The 20,524-nt window shown below is 38.1% G+C and overlaps 1 pseudogene; it reads right to left on the reverse strand.

Moving 5' to 3' along the window:
• Positions 1-1,183: 1,183 nt before the first annotated feature.
• LOC118635612 lies at positions 1,184-20,086 on the reverse strand (annotated as a pseudogene).
• Between the last annotated feature and the right edge of the window lie 438 nt (positions 20,087-20,524).

Below are 20,524 nucleotides of genomic sequence, written 5' to 3' on the forward strand. Positions count from 1 at the left end.
TGTCCATAATATTTAAAATAATTTTTTAGTACACAATTTATAAATTTGGAAACAGTAACAGTTGTCATGATTATTTTATTTTCTATCTCTGTTAAGAGTGGCTCTAAAACAGCTTGATAGGGGCCGAGTTGGGGGGTGAAGATAAACCAAAGAACTTATATGCCTATATGCATAACCAATGGACACAGACAACAGTGCAGTGAGGGGGTGGGGCGCAGGGTCAGGAGGAGAGTGTCAATGGGGGGGAAAGGAGAAATATCTGTAACAAAAATTAACTAAAGTCTTTAAAAAGTAAAATAAAGGCAAATAACCTCTCTTTGGGGAGGAACTACATTTAATTAGCTACAAATATTTTAAAAAATAAAAACAGCCTGATGATTCACATAACTAGGTAAGCAAATCAAGCATTATGAACATATGACAAATATTAAGTTGCTGGCATTGAAACAATGGGTTTGGGTATAGACAAGTATGCTGTTTGCTTTAAATCTTTGGGCAACTTGGTTTTTAAATTTTTATTCTGATATTCAAGCAGAAAGTGCATGACTTCATTTTATGCAATAAGGTGATCTAAGGGTGGAAAATTTGTAGGGATGAAGGAAATTCCAAGTTTTCTGCGTGTACATAAATGGCTTTATGAAATAAATATGCAGTCATTAAAAAGTTATATAGGGACAATACAATTTAAAATGTCAACTCCTGATTAAAGATTACTAAATGTAATCTTTTATGTTATTATCATTGGTGAAATAATTTATTCGCTAAAGGTAAATATTACCTCTTGATACTAACACTATTTTAAAGATGACATACCATTATCAATCAAAAACTTAAGTAAACACGTAATAAATATTAAAGTCAGATGGAATAAATTCATCTCTGTGAAACTTTGCTTACAAATTTTTCCTTTATGCCTAAGATCATTTTTAGTTCAGCATGCATGTAACACTAGCTAGACTTTAATTCATGAATGCTATTTTTATTGGATTTTCAAACTTGGAATGCTTTTGACCCAAAATAGATACCTATGCCTTAAAAAAAAAAGTTTATATAATCAGCATGGGCTTTTTCTACCAGTTTTACTCTCTGATCTATTATTTCCCCCTAGTATTTGCTTTTATCCCTCATAATTTCATAACAAACTGTCACATTACGTCTTTTAGACTAATCGGGAACTTAAATCTCAAACACTATTTTGAAGATGTGTAGAATAAATAATTTTGGTAATCTAGAAAACAACTGTATTATAACAGCACCAAACCCTTTATAAAAACGAAGCATTCCTTCCTCCTGCTTTATGGTATTAATGCAGTCTCTCATTCCCTCACACAGGGAATTAATTGGAAGCACTTCATAGCCCAAGTCTGTATGTATTATGCATGTTCCTTGAATGTGAAGGTGGTGTAAAATTGTTTCCAAGAGGTAAAGTATACACCAGAGCAAAACCTGGCAGCAAATTTAGCAATAAGTTCTGGAAAATAAGTATCCATCATACTCTGCACCAGGCTAGTGCTCTCAGCTAGATAGCTACTTTGTCTTTCTCTTTAGAACTGGTCGGACAAACTTTCTGAATGACTGAGCTGATGATGTAATGAACAGCCCCATGCAGCACCATGGGGAAGATAAAGGAGAGAAGAGGAAGTAGTCATTTGCTCTGAGGTACTCCCATGCCTATCCGTCTTCCAGTGCCTTCCTTAACACATTCCAAAATTCCAGCATTATCTCAAATTATTTTACTCTGTACAATTTCCATTAGACTTGCTGAATAAAAAGGCATCTCCACCACATAAGGTAAGCTAACCCTATGAGTCAGTTCCTGGCAAGTAGTGGTTTTCAAGGTGAATGGAACATCACCAAGTAATAATGTGCTGGGATGCCCCACAGAGGGAGCCAGCAAACTGGGAAGGGTTGGGTGCTCCAATTCACAATGATTTCAGCGGAAAGTATTTCCCTAATTGTTCAGGGTTTCATTTATATGAAACCTCCTTTGGTAAAGGTGTGGATTCACTGATGATTCCCTCTGCTCCAAATGGGACTCCATGGATAGTAAATGTACTTCCCATTCCTTTCCAAAGGGCCCTTGGTCCCTGAGTTTTGTTGAAGCTGTACATGATATTGATGACTGTAAATGGAGTGAGATGATAATGCCAAGCATAGTCATTAGCCTGATATTGGTGGCATCGGGTTGATTGTCATCAGTACATTTTCTGTAAAGAGATTTTCAAGTTTATACCAAATCCAGCAAATCTACTCAACTGTTTACACAGCCCATAGCTAAGACGTATCTTTTTCAAAGGTGATCCCAGAGAAAATATTTGTGTGAGGAAAAGGGAGAAGGCCCACTTCAAGTGCAGAGGATGCAGGGCTTAAATATCTTTGTAATGTCCATGGGATCAGTAGTGATGCTACTCTTTCACTTCTGACATTAGTAATTTGTGTCTGCTCTTTTTTTCTTATTTAGACTGGCTATTGATTTTAGAGAGAGAGGAAGAGAGAGATAGAAACATCCATTAGAGAGAACATAGATTGGCAGCCTCCTGCATACCCCCCCACTAGGGATCGGGCACACAACCTGGGCATGAGCAAGGGTCAGCACTCAACTTCTTGGTGCAAGGGTCAACACTCAACAACTGAGCCACATCGGCCAGGCCTTTTATTTATTTTTTTAATATATTTTTATTGATTTTTAGAGAGAGGGGAAGAGAAAGGGCGAGAAAAACATCGATCCATTGCCTCCCAAACGCATGGTTGCTATCAGGGAATTCCTGTTCCAGTGTAATGCTCAAGTATCCATGAGGGATTTGTTCCAGGACCCCCAACAGATACCAAAATTTGTGGATGCTCAAGTTTCTTATATAAAATGGAATACTATTTGCATATAACCTATGCATATGCTCTTGTATACTTTCAATCATCTCTAGATTATTTAGAACACCTAATACAATGTAAGTGATATGTAAATAGTTGCTATATCTATTGTTAAGGGAATAATGGCAAGAAAATGTCTGTACATGTTCAGTACAGACACAACCATAGTAGGCTTAACTACATAACACATGTCAGCAACAACATTACATTTTCAATCTGCGTTGTTTGCATCTGTAAATGCAAAACCCACAGATACAGAGGGATCACTGTACTTACTGGTCCATGATGAATTGATTTCTTATTTCTTCATGTTTTTTGGGGGTTCTGTGGTTACATTGTTTCAGAGCCTGCACTTGATTAAAATGACACTGAATGCTAAGTTCTTCACTAGGTAAATATATTGTAAAGGAAACGAGAAATGGCAATTGGAAATAAGAGGAATTCAGTCATCTGTAGGTCCTACTCACTGTCTCCAAACTTACCTAAAGCCAGATTTCATACCATTTACCTCCTAAAAAAAAAACCTTTGATAGCTCTTTCTCATCCAAGAAATAATAAACTTCTTTAAAGCAAATTTGGGGAAAGAATTCAAGGTCTTCCATAATTTAGCCTAAATGTATTTCTCCAGAGACTAAACATAATTAATAATAGTGTTTATTAATCTTTGATATTTCTTCAAGTCCTGCATGTTTATTTTTATCTTGCTCGGTCAGTTCTTTAAGCAGTTTAGCACAGTGGTTATCAACAGAGTCTCTATGTTTCAAACATTGTTCTGTTGCTTAGTAATTGAATAATCTTGGACAAGTTTCTTAATCTATCAGTGCTTCAGTGCATGCATCAATACAATGGAGCTAATAATAATATTTATCTCATAATATTGGCATGAGAATTAAGTGAAATGCTGCATAGAAACTGCTTACAACAGTGCTTGGCTCATAGTGAGCATGTAATAAGTATCGGGTCTAATGATGATGATGATGATGATGACGGCCATGGTGGTGGTGGTAATGAATGGAATGCTCTTCCCCAGTATCTACTTATTTAAAAATTTACTCAATTCAAATTCTGCCTTCTTTAAGAAGACATTTCTCCCTTACCATTTTTTTCATCTTTAATTTTTTATTTATCTCCCATTTACAATTGACATTCAATATTATTTTATATTAGTTTTAGGTGTACAACATAGTTGTTAGACAATTATGTAATTTACAAAGTGATCTCCCCAATAATTCAAGCACCCACTTGGCACCATACATAGTTATTGTATATTACTGACTATATTCCCTATGATGAGCTTTACATCCCCTTGAGAATTATCAATTTGTACTTCTTTGTTGTTGTTGATATTTTTCCATTGATTTTTAGAGAGAGTGGAAGGGAGGGAGAGAGAAAGAGAGAAACATCAATGTGAGAGAGAGACATTGATTAGTTGCTTCCCACACAACCTTGACCAAGGACCAGGGACCAAACCTGCAACCCAGTCATATGCCCTTGATTGGGAATTGAACCCACAACCCTTTGGTCTGTAGGCCAACGCTCTAACCTCTAAGCCAAACTGGCCAGGGCCAATTTGTACTTCTTAATCCCTTCACCTTTTTCAAGCCTCCCCCAAACCTCCTCCCCTCAGGCAGCCATCACAGTTTGTTCTCTGCATCTATGAGTCTGTTTCTGTTTTGTATGTTTATTTTGTTCTTTAAATTTCATATACAAGTGAAATCATATGGTATTTTTCTTTCTCTTTCTGATTTATTTCACTTAGCATAATACCATCTAGATTCATCCATACTGTCTCAAATGGTAAGATTTCATTTCTTTTATGGCCAAGTACTATTTCATTACATATATGTTCTACCTCTTTATCTGCTCATCTATTGATGGGCATTTGAGTTGCTTCCATATTTGGCTGTTATAAATAATACTGCAATGAACATAGGGGTGCATATATCTTTTTGAATTGGTGTTTTGGGTTTCTTAAGAGATATACTTAGAAGTGGAATTGCTGGGTCATACAACAGTTCCATTTTAAATTTTGGGGGAAACCTCCATGCTGTTTTTCATAGTGGCCACACCAAGCTGCATTCCCACCAACAGGGCATGAGGTTTCCTTTTTCTCCACATCCTCAATAAAACATTGTTTGTTAATTTATTGATGCAGCCATTCTGAAAAGTGTAAGGTGATATCTCATTGTTGTTTTGATTTTCATTTCTCTGATGATTAGTGATGTTGAGCATCTTTTCATATGTCTATTGGCCATTTGTATGACCTCTCTGGAGAAATGTCTATTCAGTCTTCTGCCCATTTTTATTGGATTGTTTTTTTGTGGGTTTTTTTTATGTTGAGTTGTTTGAGTAATACATAAATTTTGTATAGTAATCCCTTACTGGATGTATCACTGGTAAGTATGTTCTCCCATTCTGTGGGTTGTCTTTTGTTTTGCTGTTGGTTTCCTTTGCTGTGCAAACACTTTTAGTTTAATGTAGTCCAATTTGTTTATTTTTCTTTTGTCTTTCTTACTTAAGGATATATATATCAGAAAAAAATCATTGCTAAGAGCAATGTCAGATTTTACTGCTTATCTTTTATTCTAGGAGTTTTATGATTTTGAGGTCTTACATATAAGTCTTTAATTTATTTTGGGTTTATTCTTGTATGTGGTGTAAAAAGGTGGTCTAGTTTTATTTTTTGCATATATATGTTCAATTTTCCTAGCACTATTTATTGAATAGACTATCTTTACCACATTGTATATTCTTGCCTCCTTTGTCATATATTAATTGTCCATATAGACATGGGTTTATTTCTGGGCTCTCTATTCTGCTCCATTTATTTATATGTCTGTTTTTATGCCCGTACCATGCTGTTTTTATTGCTATAGTCTTGTAATATTGTTTGATATCTGGTAGTGTAATACCTCCAACTTTGTTCTTCTTTCTCAAGTGGTCACTTTGGTTCCATATACATTTTTGAATTATCTGTTCTAGTTTTGTGAAAAGCAACAATGGTATATTGTTAGGGATTGCACTGAATCTACAGATTGCTTTGGGTAATATGAACATTTAATGATGTTAATTTTTTTATACATGAGCATGGTATATGCTTCCATTTATTTGTATCTTCTTCAATTTCTTTTTTAATGTCTTATAATTTTTCACCTATACTCCCATTTTATATTTAAGTAGATGAAAATACATGTTGAAGAGTGATGGCATTTGGAAAAATATAGGTAGGACTGCCTAGCTTCATGAAGAAACACAGTTTTGACTAAAAATTTTGAATGCAGTGATTACTGATGTAGGTTGGCAAATAGAGGGAGGAATGGTCAAGTCTGAATTAATAGGAGGATGGTGTGATGTGAGATAGGAAAAGGCAGAGTATTTAATGGGAAATGTCATCACTCTTTGTTTGGCTATAACTGATATCATTCACTGATCATGGGGATCATTCTGATCCTGGGGAAACAGGAGAAGGTTAGATCATTTCTAGTTGTGTTCTTAAATCCAATTAAACAGACTTTAAGAAATCTTCCACTTTCCTCCATTACCTGTCCTTTATATTTTTATAAATGATTATGTGTAAAACATTTTCATAGGATAACCCTTTTTATATTGATAACATATTGATATAGTTAACAGGTGGCAAATAAAAGCCCTATTTTATGAGTCAATGATTCCAAGAAGTTAAAAGAATAGACCAGATCTCAGACCATGAGCAGGGAAGCCAGAGTGTCCTTTTCTAGGTCATTAGTGATCACATGAAATAGTTTGGCCCTGATACAGACTGTGTGGTGCTCTATCCAAATCTACTGTACTAATAAATCATGCAGTGGGCTGCAGTTATTCAGCCATATTTTTCCTTTGGATTATCTGTAGTACCTCATCTGCACATTCTTTACTCATTAGAGCATGATTTCTGTCTTGCCCCAACACTTTTTCAGGCCTGAAAAGGTAAAGCACAATTATAGCCAGAATGGTTTGGTCCCACTCACTGTAGGCAGTGAGGCTAAGGAAGTTCTTACTGAATTCTCTACTTAATCCCACCACGGCAGTCATACTGAGTAGACTTATCCATCTGCTACTGAGATATGGATTTAATCGTCTAAAGAAAACCTACATATGGGCACTCTGGACACATACCAGCCTGTTCTTGCAGTGTTCACTGATCTTCCCTCATGGATTTCTTATTTGCACAAAGACCTGAGCCTTCCCTGAACTTCAATTTAAGCCAAGATTCTGATACTATGACTGGCAATTACCATCACTATTTCTAGAGATTATATCCCCAGGACTAGTTAAGATTTTGTTCTTTTTTTTTATGTAATTTTTTTTTAATTTTTTAAAATTTTTGTTACAGATGTTTCTCCTTTTTCCTCATTAACACTCTCCTCCCCATCCCCCCACCCCATCCCCAGCTTTGTTGTCCATGTCCATTGTTCATGCATACATGCATATAAATTCTGTGTTTTATCTCTTCCCTCACCCCACACTTCCTCCTCTGAGGGTTGTCAGTTTGTACCCTACTTCCACGTCTCTGGGTCTACCCTATTCCTCAACTGCTATGTTCATTATATTCCACAAAAAAGTGAGATCATGTGATATTTGTTTTCTCTGCTTGGCTTGTATCTCATAGGATAATACTCTCCAGGTCCCTCTATGCCGCCTCAAGGGATAAGAGATCTTTCTTTCTTACAGCAGCATAGTACACCATTGTGTATATGTACCACTGCTTTTTTATCTATTCGTCTACTGATGGACACTTGGGCTGTTTCCAGATCTTAGCTATTGTAAATAGTGCTGCTATGAACATAGGGGTACATATATTCTTTCTGATTGGTGTTTCAGGTTTCTTAGGGTATATTCCTAGAAGTGGTATCACTGGGTCAAATGGAAGTTCAATTTTTAATTATTTGAGATAACACCATATTGTTTTCCATAGTGGTTGCACGAGTCTGCATTCCCACCAGCAGTGTACAAGAGTCCCCTTTTCTCCACACCCTCGCCAACATTTGTTGTTTGATGATTTATTGATGGTGGCCATTCTGACAGGTGTGAGGTGATATCTCATTGTTGTTTTAATTTGCATTTCTCTGATAATTAGTGATATTGAGCATTTTTTCATATGTCTCTTAGCCATTTGTAAGTCCTGTTTGGAGAGGTGTCTATTTAGCTCCTCTGCCCCCCCCCCTTTTTTTTTTTTTTGGTACATGCCCCTAGTGGGAACCAAACCCGGGACTCTCTGGTCCGCAGGCCAATACTGCAACCGCTGACCCAAACTGGCATGGGTCCTCTGCTCATTTTTTAATGTGATTCTTTGTCTTCCTTTTGTTGAGTTGTATGAGCACTCTATATATTTTGGATATTACCCCTTATCTGATATATTATTGGCAATTATGCTCTCCCATATGGTGGGTTCCCTTTCCATTTTGATGATTGTTTCTTTTGCTGTGCAGAAGCTTTTTAGTGTCATGTAGTGCCATGTGTTGTTCATTTTTTCCTTTGTTTCTGTTGCCTTCCATGATTTATCGGTGAAAATTCTGCTGTGTATGATGTTCAAAATTTTGTTGCCTACATTTTCTTCTAGGATTTTTTTGGATTCACGAGTCACATTTAAGTCTTTTATCCATTTTGAGTTTATTCTTGTATATGGTGTAAGTTAATGGTCTAGTTTCATTTCTTTGCATGTAGTTGTCCAATATTCCCAACACCATTTATTAAAGAGGCTGTCTTTACTCCATTGTATGCTCTAGGCTCCTTTGTCAAATATTAATTGAGCATAATGTCTTGGGTCCATTTCTGGGTTCTCTGTTCTGTTCCACTGGTCTATATGCCTGTTCTTATACCAGTACCAGGCTGTTTTGATTGTAGTAGCTTTGTAGAATAATCTGATATCTGGTACTGTGATCCCACCTACTTTGTCCTTCTTTTTCAAGATTGCTGTGGCTATTTGGGGTTTTTTTTTCGGTTCCATAGGAACTTTTGAAATATTTGTTTTAGTTCTGTGAAATATGTTGTTGGTATTTTTATGGGGATTGCATTGAATCTATAGATTTCTTTCAGTAAAATGGACAGTTTAATGATGTTAATTCTTGCAATCCATGAACAAGCTATGTGCTCCCACGTTTTTATATCTTGCTCTATTTCTTTTTTCAATGACCTGTAGTATTCTGCAAATAGGTCCTTTACTTCTTTGGTTAAGTTTATTCCTAGGTATCCTAATTTTTTTGCCATGAGGGTAAATGGGATTTTTTTTTTTTTTTTTTTGGTTTCTCTTTCTGTGAGTTCATCATTGGTGTATAAGAATGCCATTGATGCCCTGGCCGTATTGGTTCAGCGGTTAGAGCGTCGGCCTGTGGTCCTGACAGACCCGGGTTCGGTTCCCGCTAAGGGCGCGTACCTCGGTTGCAGTTTGTCCCCGGCCCTGGTCGGTTGTGCGGGTGGCAGCCACTTGATGTGTTCCTTCCACATCGATGTTTCTCTCTCTCTCTCTGTTCCTCTCTCTCCCTCCCACTCTACCTGAACAAAAAAAATGGAAAAATGTCCTCGGGTGAGGAAAAAAAAAAAAAAAGAATGCCATTGATTTCTTGATGTTAATTTTGTATCCTCCTACTTTGCCAGATGCATTTATTAAGTCCAGTAGAATTTTGATGGAGTCTTTAGGGTTTTCTATGTATAATATCAAGTCATCTGTGAATAATGACAATTTCACTTCCTCCTTTCCAATTTGGATCCCTTTTATTTTTTCTTCATGTCTGATTGCTGTGGCTAAGGCTTCCAGTACTCTGTTAAATAAGAGTGGCAAAAGTGGGTATCCCTGTCTTGTTCCTGTTCTTAAGGGAAATGCTTTCAGTTTTTGCCCATTGAGTATGATGTTGGCTGTAGGTCTTTCATATATGGCCTTTATTATATTGAGATATGACCCCTCTATCCCCACATTGCTGAGTGTTTTTATCAGAAATGGGTGCTGGATTTTGTCAAATGTTTTTTCAGCATCTATTGATATGAGCATGTGGTTTTTATTCTTCATTTTGTTTATGTGGTGTATCGCATTTTTTGATTTATGAATATTGTATAAGCCCTGCATCCCTGGGATGAATCCCACTTGGTCATGGTGAATAATTTTTTTGATGTATAGCTAGATTCGATTTGCTAGTATTTTGTTCAGGATTTTGGCGTCTATGTTCATCAGGGATATTGGCCTGTAGTTTTCTTTCTTCGTAGTGTCTTTTTCTGGTTTTGGAATTAGAATTATTCTGGCCTCATAAAACAAGTTTGGAAGTCTTCCTTCTTCTTGAATTTTTTGAAATAGTTTGAGGAGAATGGATGTTAATTCTTTTTGAATGTTTGGTAAAACTCCCTCGTGAAGCCATGGGCCTGGCCTTTCGTTTCCTGGGAGAGTCTTCATTACCTCTTCAATTTCCTTTGTTGTTATTGGTCTGTTCAAGTTTTCTATCTCTTCCCTGTCCAATTTTGGGAAACTGTGTGTTTCTAGAAATTTGTGCATTTCACTTAGATTGTCTAATTTGTTGCCATATAATAGTTCATAGTAGCTGTTAACGATCTTTGTATTTCTGTGTTGTCAGTTGTTACTTCTCCTTTTTCATTTCTGATTTTGTGCATTTGGGTTCTCTCTCTTTTTTTCTTGGTAAGTCTAGCTAAGGGTCCATCAATCTTGTTTATCTTTTCCAAAAAACAGCTCTTTGTTTAATTGATCCTTTGAATTGTTTTTGTTTTTTGTTTTTTGTGGGGTTTTTTTTGGTCTCTATGTCATTTATTTCTGCTCTGATCTTTACTATTTCTTTCCTTCTACTTGCTCTGGGGTTTTCTTTTTCTTTGCTTTCTACTTATTTAAATTGTGAGATCTGATAGTCTATTAGAGATTTTTCTTGTTTCTGGATGTAGGCCTGTAGTGCTATGAACTTCCCTCTCAGAACTGCTTTCTCTGCATCCCATAGATTTTGTGTTGTTGTGTGTTCATTTTCATTGGCTTCCAGGAAGTTTTTAATATCTTCCTTGATCCCTCGGAAACCCATTCGTTGTTTAATAACATGCTATTTAGCCTCCATGTGTTCCAATGTCTTTGCATATTCTTGTTGCAATTGATTTCTAGTTTCATGCCATTGTGATCTGAGAAGATGCTTGATATGATTTCAATCTTCTTGAACTTGTAGAGATTTAGTTTGTGTCCTACCATGTGGTCTATCTTTGAGAATGTCCCATGTGCACTAGAGAAGAATGTGAATTCTGTAGTTTTGGGGTGTAATTCTCTGTAGATATCTATTAAATCCATTTGGTCTAGTGCTTCATTTAGAGTCTCTATTTCCTTGCTAATTCTTGTCTAGAGGATCTATCCAGTGGTGTCAGTGGGGTGTTGAAGTCCCCTGCTATAATTGCATTGGTGTCGATTTCTCCCTGGAAGTCCTCCAGAAGATTTTTCATATATTTTGGTGCTCCTTTATTGGGTGCATATATGTTTACCAAGGTTATAGCTTCCTGTTGGATAGAGCCTTTCAATATTATATAGTGGCCTTCTTTGTCTCTAGTTGTGGCCTTCATTTTTAAATCTATTTTATCTGATATGAGTATTGCTACCGCACATTTTTTTTCCTTTCTGTTTGCTTGAAAATCTTATTTCCATCCCTTTGCTTTCAACCTATGTGAGGCTTTTGTTGCGAGGTGGATCTCTTGTAAACAACATACAAATGAGTCATGCTTTTTTATTCAATCAGCTACACTGTGTCTTTTTATCAGAGCATTCAATCCATTTGCGTTTAAGGTGATTACTGATATGTGCTTATTAATTGCCAGTGTTTTTTGTTTGTTTGTTTGTTTAGTGTGGTTATATTTCTTTCCTATTTCTTCTACTAATTATAGCAGGTTTTTTTTAAACATTTCTTGTAGTGCTGGTTTGGTGCTAATGTATTTCCTTAGCCTTTTTTTTTTTTTTTTTTTTGTCTGGGAAGCTTTTTATTTGACCTTCTATTTTGAATGATAGCCTTGCTGGATAGAGCAGTCTTGGATTCAGATCCTTGTTTTTCATGACCTTGATTATCTCATGCCATTCCTTTCTGGCCTGTAGTGTTTCTGTTGATAAGTCATCTGATGGCCTCATGGGGGTTCCTTTGTAGGTAACCTGTTGCTTATCTCTTGCTGCCTTTAGAGACAAAAGATTCTCTCTTTGTCTTTAATTTTTGGCAGTGTAATGACTGTGTCTTGGTGTGGGCCTGTTTGGGTTCTTCTTACTTGGGGCTCTCTGTGCTTCTTGAACTTGAATACCTTCTTCCTTCACCAAATGAGGGAAGTTTTCTGTCGCTATTTTCTCAAATATATTCTCTAACACTTGCTCATTATCTTCTTCTTCGGGGACTCCTATGATGCGAATATTATTACGTTTCCTGTTGTCCCACAGTTCTCTTAAGCTGTCTTCCTGTTTTTTAATTTTTTTTTTCCTTTTGGTTTTCTGATTGGTTGATTTTTTTCTACCCTGCCTACTAATTTACTGATCCAGTCAGCTTCCTCTACTCTGCTTGTTAGTCCTTCCAATGTGTTCTTTATTTCTGCTATGTCATTCTTCATTTCTTCTTGGTGGTTTTTATTTTCCAGTTGGTGGATTTCAATGTTTCTTTGTCTTTATTCATGTCCTTACACATGCTGTTGAGCTTCCTCAAGATCATGGCTCTGAATTCTAGCTCTGTTAACTTGCTGAACTGCGTTTCATTTATCTCATCTTTGGTAGAGGTCTCTTGTTCTTTCATTTGGGATTTGTTTCTTTGTTTCACCATTTTGGCTATCTCAGCAGGTTTCGGAGCCTGCCATATTTTCCCTGTGGGTGTTGGTGTTCTGCTGTTTGTGGCTCCCTCTACTGGGTTTGGATGAGTGAGGGAAAACCCACATTAAATACCACTGTCAAGTCTTACTTTCCTGGGTAGAGTTGCAAGCCCAGGAAAGGTTTGGTTATCCTCTAGCTTTTTGCCTGGAGGCTAATAGCCTAGGTTATTTGAAGAGCCTTGGGTTCTTGGTTGAATGAAAAACTCCCTCAGGTGTTCAGAGTAAGTGGATCTCCTGAGGGTGGGGTAGATGCTGGTTGTTAATGAGCCTCAATTTGCATTTCAATGGCCCTCAGTGTGGGGTTGAATCTCTGAGGGAGGGGCTGCTGCCTCTCCCCAAAGGCCTGGGATGGAGTAAGATAGCCACAGTCCTGTGTGGCCGCAACTCAGCAAAAGCTCTGAGTGCCCTCCAGATCCCGAGTGTCCCCACACAGTTCCAGTCCAGTATGCCCTCCCTCTGCCTGAGCCCAAGGTGAGTGGCTGTCAGTATTTTAGTGTCTGTCCCGGCTCTGTGCTGTGGAGCACTGGGGATTTTACCCCTGAGCGTGCTGTTCACAGCTAAGGCTGCTGCTGTCTGTGGGCTCCCAGTCCCCCTCTCATGCCTCCACAATCCTACCAGGATCAAGTCAGTGTCCCTGGTTATATGGTCCTCGCAGGCTGCTTTTCTGTTGTTTTTCCCAACGATTTGTCTTTAGTTTAGTTGTAATTCCAGTTTTGTCCTAGGAGATGGTCTTTGTAGCTTCTAGTCACTCTGCCGCCATTTTGGAAAATCCTCAAAATTTTTTCTTAACAAGATATACCCTTAGCAATCAGAACAGAACCATCATGCTTCTGTTGCCATTCTCTGTGTTCTGAGTTGGACCACCTTTGATACCAAAACAAGCCCCAATCAATCCTGGGGTTACTACACACACATTACTGTTCCGTATATCAGAGGTGCACTGTGTGAAAGCCTACAAAGGTCTAGAAACTGAAAAGGATGCTGTGCTTCTAAGCCTACCTTCTCACTGTAAACCTGGAAAGAGAATTCAACCATCATACAAAGGCAGATGACAATGCCTACATCTTATCCAAAAACTGGCCTTGATTGAAGATTATATTTATTTATTTGGATAATAAATAAATATATTTATTGAAGATAAACTTATGGAGTGCTGCCCAGCTGTAGGCACTCTGCCCAGCATGTTACACATAGCAGCTAATTTAGTCCTTCTAGGAACTCAGTGATATAGGACCTCTTATTGTTATTTTAGATGAGGAAACTGAAGTTTCGAAAAAAATAACTCATCGTATATTATTAGCTACTAAACAGCATGGCTGAGCTTTGAAAAATTTCTTCCAGAATAAGAAATAAAAGAAAAAATGAACATCCTTTGGAAGAGCCAGAAAAATCTTTGAAAATAAACTCTTACAGGGCTCAAAAGAAAATTCCAGAAAACAGCTTCTTCAATAGGCTGCATGAAGACATGGCCTCAGTGCACTGGAAAGAAAAGTTATACTTTTTAACATAATAAAAGGAAAATATAACAAAGTAAAACAAGGGGAATGAATCATCCAAGTTCTTAGTTACATTTACATCTAATGATAGACTATTAACCTGCCATTTTTCTATCTGTCCTAGTGCTAGTACCATACTATTTGTTATAACTTTGTAATATATTGATATCTGGTAGGACAAGACTATATTCATTTCTTCAGTATGCATTTATGATTTAAAAATGTCTCTCAGAAAAATAAAATAAAAATAAATTTTCCTGTTCTGATGAAGGGTACCTAGCAAAAACCTGCTGCAAACATTGTATTTAATGGTGAAATAGTAAAAGCATGCCCTTTACAGTTAGAAACAAGACAAGAACGTCAGTGGTCACTGCTTCTATTCAATATTGGCCTAGAGGTCCTAGCCAGTGAGATAAAAAGAGAACTAAAAGAAATAAGGATTTGGACAGAAACAAGCAAAACTGGCATTAGATGACATGATTGAAAGCATATGAATTTGGTGGGAATGTACAGATTAACTATTAGAACTGATATAAGTGCTCACCAACCTTCCTGTGTACAAGATCAAAATATCAAAACAAATTACATTCCCATACAATTAGGAAACAACTTTTTTTAAAGCTTCCATTTGCAATAGCAGTATAAACTATAAGATTAGGGCTTGAGGGGTCAGATAATGCCTTAACCTCTCCCTACATCTGAGCTTGGAAACAATCGAATGATAGATGGGGAAAGTCAAGAAGAGGGCCTCCAAAACATCAGCTGAGATCTAATGAAAGCTGGAGGTTGAGACTTGGGACTACCTAGGAAAAGAGATTTGTAATAGAGGGAATAGACATTGCCAAGATTCCTAAGTAGGAGCATGTCTGGTGAGCTGGAGCAACATGGTAGTAAGGAGACTGGTGTGGCAGGAGCAGGAGGAAGGAGCAACGAAGTGGTCAAGGTTAGGGAGGTTAATTCAGTGGCTATGTTTGAGTGGTAGACTTGGAAATAGTATGAAGTTGTAGCAAACAAACATTAAACATCATACAAATTATTATTATAAACTGGCATAAGTGCTAAAAAATAAAAAAGTTAAAATGCTAAAAATGAACATGAAAATAGGACATAATGTGGCAATGACTAAATAGCCCAAGACATAAAGAACTCAGTACATGTGATTGGATAACACAAAGTCCATACTTGTTAGAATCCACTCTGCTTACCTTTGTGAACTGATTGCTTATTCATTCACAAACTTCAAAACAAATTTTGATCAGGTATGTTGGCTTAAACATCCAGCAACATCAGCAAGAAAAGAGAAATTTCAAAGTGGATTGAATTCATTCACTAGACCAAAAAGGTTACACTTCATTTCTGAGAGTCAGAACAATTCCAAATACTTACCAGTTAGAAAATATAAATAGCATATTTTAATCCAGATGACCTAAATCAAATTTTCCATCTAGTTTCTATTGTTATCATTTTAAAATATTCCCAACAAGATAGTTTATATGTGAGGAATCTAGTAAACGGAAAAGAAAGCCAAGCCAGTGTTGCCAGGGTCCGATAGGCAGGACTGGCAGACACGGCACTGCCCAAGAGTAGAGGGCTGGTGCAGGAGACAAGGGGAAAAGGAATAGAAGAAACAGACGTCATCAGATCCTACCCAGACATGGGTATAAGTTCTTGGGAAACACCCCTGGGGGCTTCCAGAAATCTTTTCCAGAGACATTGGTGGAGGATGAAGTTGTTACCTTCATAATTTCCCACTTGAAGTATTATTATATTTTGAAAAGTAGAGAAAACACTCTTGGAAATAAAGGCCATATTTAGAGACACTTGAGCCTGAAAACTGAACAAAGCAAGTGGTCATTCACCTGTACCGACAACCCAAGGATATAACTCATACTGATGCCATCTGCACCTGGCTGGTGACAAAGGGCCTTCTTTACCCTAAAAAGAAATAATAAAAGACACTTGATACATTCAATGCAGAATCCATTCATGAGTCTGTGAACAGGTAGGAAGCCATAATTAAATCCTTATTGGCCTCGCTCTTTTTTTTTTTCACTTGTTTTATTTTTTTTAATTTAATTAATTAATTTATTTTTGTTACAGATGTTTCTCCCTTTTCCACCACTGATTCCCACTCTCTCCCCGCCCTGTCCCCAGCTTTGTTGTCCATGTCCATTGTTCATGCACACATGCATATAAGTTCTGTGATTTATCTCTCCCCACCAACCCCTCTTCTGGGGATTGCCAGTCTGTACCCCACTTTCACATCTCTGGGACTACACCATTCCTCAGACTGTTATGTTCATTATATTCCACAAATATGTGAGATCATATGACACTTGTTTCGCTTAGGATGATACTTTCTAGGACCCTCTATGTCGTCTCAAAGGATAAGAGATCTTTCTTTCGTACAGCTGCATAGTACTCCATTGTGTATATGTACCACTGCTTTTTTATCCATTCGTCTACTGATGGACACTTGAGCTGTTTCCAGATCTTAGCTATTGTAAATAGTGCTGCTATGAATATGGGGGTACATATATATTCTTTCTAATTGGTGTTTCAGTCTTCTTAGGGTATATTTCTAGAAGTGGGATCACTGGGTCAAATGGCAGTTCAATTTTTAATTTTTTGATGTAACACCATGTTGTCTTCCATAGTGGCTGCACCAGTCTGCATTCCCACCAGCAGTGTACTAGAGTCCCCTTTTCTCCACACCCTCGCAAACACTTGTTGTTTGATGATTTGTTGATGGTGGCCATTCTGACAGGTGTGAGGTGATAACTCACTGTTATTTTAATTTGCATCTCTCTGATGATTAGCGATGTTGAGCATTTCTTCATATGTCTCTTAACCATTTGTATGTCCTGTTTGGAGAGGTGTCTATTTAGTTCCTCTGCCCATTTTTTAATTGGGTTCTTTGTCTTCCTTGTGTTGAGTTGTATGAGCACTCTATATATATTGGAAATTAACCCCTTATCTGATATATCATTGCTTATTGGCCTCACTCTTCCACTTACGAGTAACCTAACAATCTAATACTTTGTTCTCCGCTTTTTGTTGTAAATATTGCATTTTAAAATATATCGTGCTCTGAGCACTGCTTCAAAAAAAATCTTTATTTCAATTAAAATTAGCTATTGAGAAAAGAGGTAGCAGCTTGAAGAGTTGCTCTAAAAACAGTGAAGAAGATGTGTAGATGATAGTACTAAAGCTCTATCAGTGGGGAAGTCAAGGGAAATGGGATCACAGTTTGGGCATCAAGAACCCATTTCTTAAATACTTCTGCAAATCCATTCTCACCATTTTGGATGAGGTCAGAATTAGCTATAAACACTGATGTTTCTTTTTATTTTATTCCATTTGAATGGTGTTTCTGATTTGATCTGTCATCAAAAAGAACGGAGATAACAATTAAGCTGCCTGAAGAAAGGGGTACAATGCTGGTGATAAAAAGAAGACCTAGGCGAAGTAGGGCTTCAGGTCAACGTAGTGTTTATGCCAAAACATGCTTCCTAGGAAGACAGATTTGTACCACTGCCCTGTGCGGAGTGCTCTTTCATGGCCTGTGAGGAGCAACAGAAACTGAACCGGGATGATTTTTTAAATGTATTGAAATAATACTGGAAAGTCCAAATGATTGCTGGGGATGCTGGAGAACCCACTTTGGGGAACGTGCAGGAAGCAGGATGATATGAAAGAGCAGGTACTGTGCATGAGTACTGCCAGGGACCCACCTGTGGGGCCAGTGTTGTCCCTGCAGCACCCCCTCTGCACCCCTCAGTGCCCCACAGCCAATACAGCCAGGCCCAAGCTGCTGCCTCCCAGTGCTGGATGGGCTGCCCTGGCCTTATATGTCCCTAGTGCTTAATTCCCGTCTGGGCTGACTGTGTTAGTCAAGCTTAGGCCGTACATCTGCCCTCGACTGCAAAGAAGACTAAGAACCGGAGATCCGGACTTTTCAGCAATGTTTCCTGTATAACACGCACAAGACAGGGTATTCTCCACCCGGATGCTGGGCTGTAAAAAACAAACCAAAACTCAAAAATATCCTCCAATAAATGTCCACAACACGCCAGGTTTAAGATACAAAATGCAGGTAATTGCTGCCGAACTCAAAATATGGCAAAAGCACCCATTAAACTGTGTTCAAACTCCATGTTGCCAGAAAAAAAAATTTTTTAGTTAGAAATGAAGAACCTGTTCTTTAATTCTGCAGTGGTGTTCAAGACACTCTTGAAAACCTTTTGGCCACTTCCTTTGAGAGTGATTTTGTGGATGCAGGTCCGTGAACAGCAGTGCCCCCTGTAGGCTGCTATTGCAGCATGTGAGGAAGCATGTGACTCCCAGCACTCTGTCACAGCCTCTGAACAAGCTCCACTCAGATCTTGGTGGGCAAAGCTGGGAACCTTGAACACAGAATTAAGGGAGAATGACATGGAATCAATGTATTTAATATGACATCATGTATACAAAGGAGAAACTAATCAAAAACCAAACTAAAAGACCAAAGACATCTCTTTCCATCTTTACATTTTGTAAAACAGACATGGATGTTTATGTCATTTGCGAGGAGAAAAAAAAAAAATTCCTTAGCAGAGCTACTTGCTCAGCATTGACCCCATGTAAACCAGCCATGTACAATGCAGAAAAATAAGGACACTTTAAATAAGTCTGAATTGTTCCAAATGGCATCTGGGCATATCTCGTAAAGATTAAAATGGGAAAAGGAAAGGAAAATAAAGAAAAAGGATGACTCTGGAGAAAGTTAAACTGTTTAAGCTATCTGTCATTTGATACCATGGGCAATATCTAGCCAAAGATATCTGTTATAGAGGTTGTGTGGTTTTTGTTTTGTTTCGTTTTGTTTTGTTTTCAGTGAAAGTGCATGGCTGGCAACCTTCCTGTGATTTGTGGAATGCTTCTAGAACACTGTCTCTACACTGGGTGGTCAGCCGACTCTCCTAAAGTTTCACTTGGCATTTCCTTTTTAACAAAATGTAAGTCCCAGAAAGGCCTCCAGACCCTTCACGTGTTTTTCCTTTGCTGCTGCTCACAGCTGACTCATGTCAGTGATCACCTAAAGTCTGTTTTTCTTGTTGTTTACTGACGTGTTAGAGATGTGTCTTGCAGATGGCAGATTGTTTTAATGTTGGCTTATAACACGTCATGTCAATCAGTTTGCACTTCAGATATACTGAGTGCCAATTGAGCTAGAGAAGGGTTAACTCTTGCGGCGAGGAGTCTTTATGATATTTTAAGGAAAAAAAAAAAATATGTTGGGCTTAACAAAACCTGTGCTTTCGAAAAAGAGGAAGTATTTTTCAGAACCCAGCAGCAGAGAGATAAAACTAGAATAATTCCGTTTATCTACTTAGGCCTGGGGTTCCTCAACAGATGTGATAACAGAATGTAAATATTGATATCCAGCTGTCGGCCTATTGGCCTTCCTCATGGAGGTTAGGAGAACTTGGCTTCTCTTGCTGAGAGCTGGCTAAGGGCAGGCAGGAAATTCAGAAGAGAATATATTTATCAGACTTTTTCATTCTAAGTTTGAAGCTTTGATAAAAAAAAAAAAAAAAAAAAAACACAGAGGAAATGCAGGGCTTCCTCTCTGACGGATCTTGTTTGCTGACCTCCCACCTTTCCCATCTGTCACAGGTCCAAGGGACTACATAGCTGGCTCCGCTGAACACATTTCTAATAGGTTAAATTAGGCCTTGATGGGAAGCACCCACCCTGGCTTAGCCATTAGGCACAGAGCTCGACCTTGAGAGCTTCGGGCTCACCCCCGTCTTCCTTGGTCCCCCGGAGACCTCTGTTTTTGCTTTCACCCAACTCGACTCGGGTTTGCCTTCCTCTTTACAGTATGAGTGAATCTTCCAAAGTGCCAATCTCATCATGGCCTGTATTTAAAGCTTTCTGAGTGGGGCCCACTGCTTAGTGAAGTCTTTCTGTTTGGTTTACATTCTGACAATATACAAATAAAGCACATATTGGGTAACAGTGAGTGCTGTGATGAAATAAAATAGGACAGAGGGAGAAAATGCCCGGGGCTCGCTAAGACAGCAGTATTTTCACTGAGATCTGAAGGAAAAGAAGCAGCCAGCTATGTGAAGATCTGAGAGCAGATACATCTAAGCAAACAGGATCACAAAAGGCCCTAAAGCAGCTATTTGGAAAACACTGGAGCCAAGGAGAAAGGAAAAAGAACTGGGACCCAATCCATATTGGTGGCACTAGCCATTGACTCTATGGCAGTGGTTCTCACCCTTCCTCATGCCGCGACCCTTTCATACAGTTCCTCATGTTGTGGTGACCCCCAACCATAAAATTATTTT

This window comes from Molossus molossus, unplaced genomic scaffold, assembly GCF_014108415.1.
Source record: "Molossus molossus isolate mMolMol1 unplaced genomic scaffold, mMolMol1.p scaffold_m16_p_1, whole genome shotgun sequence".
NCBI lineage: Eukaryota > Metazoa > Chordata > Mammalia > Chiroptera > Molossidae > Molossus > Molossus molossus.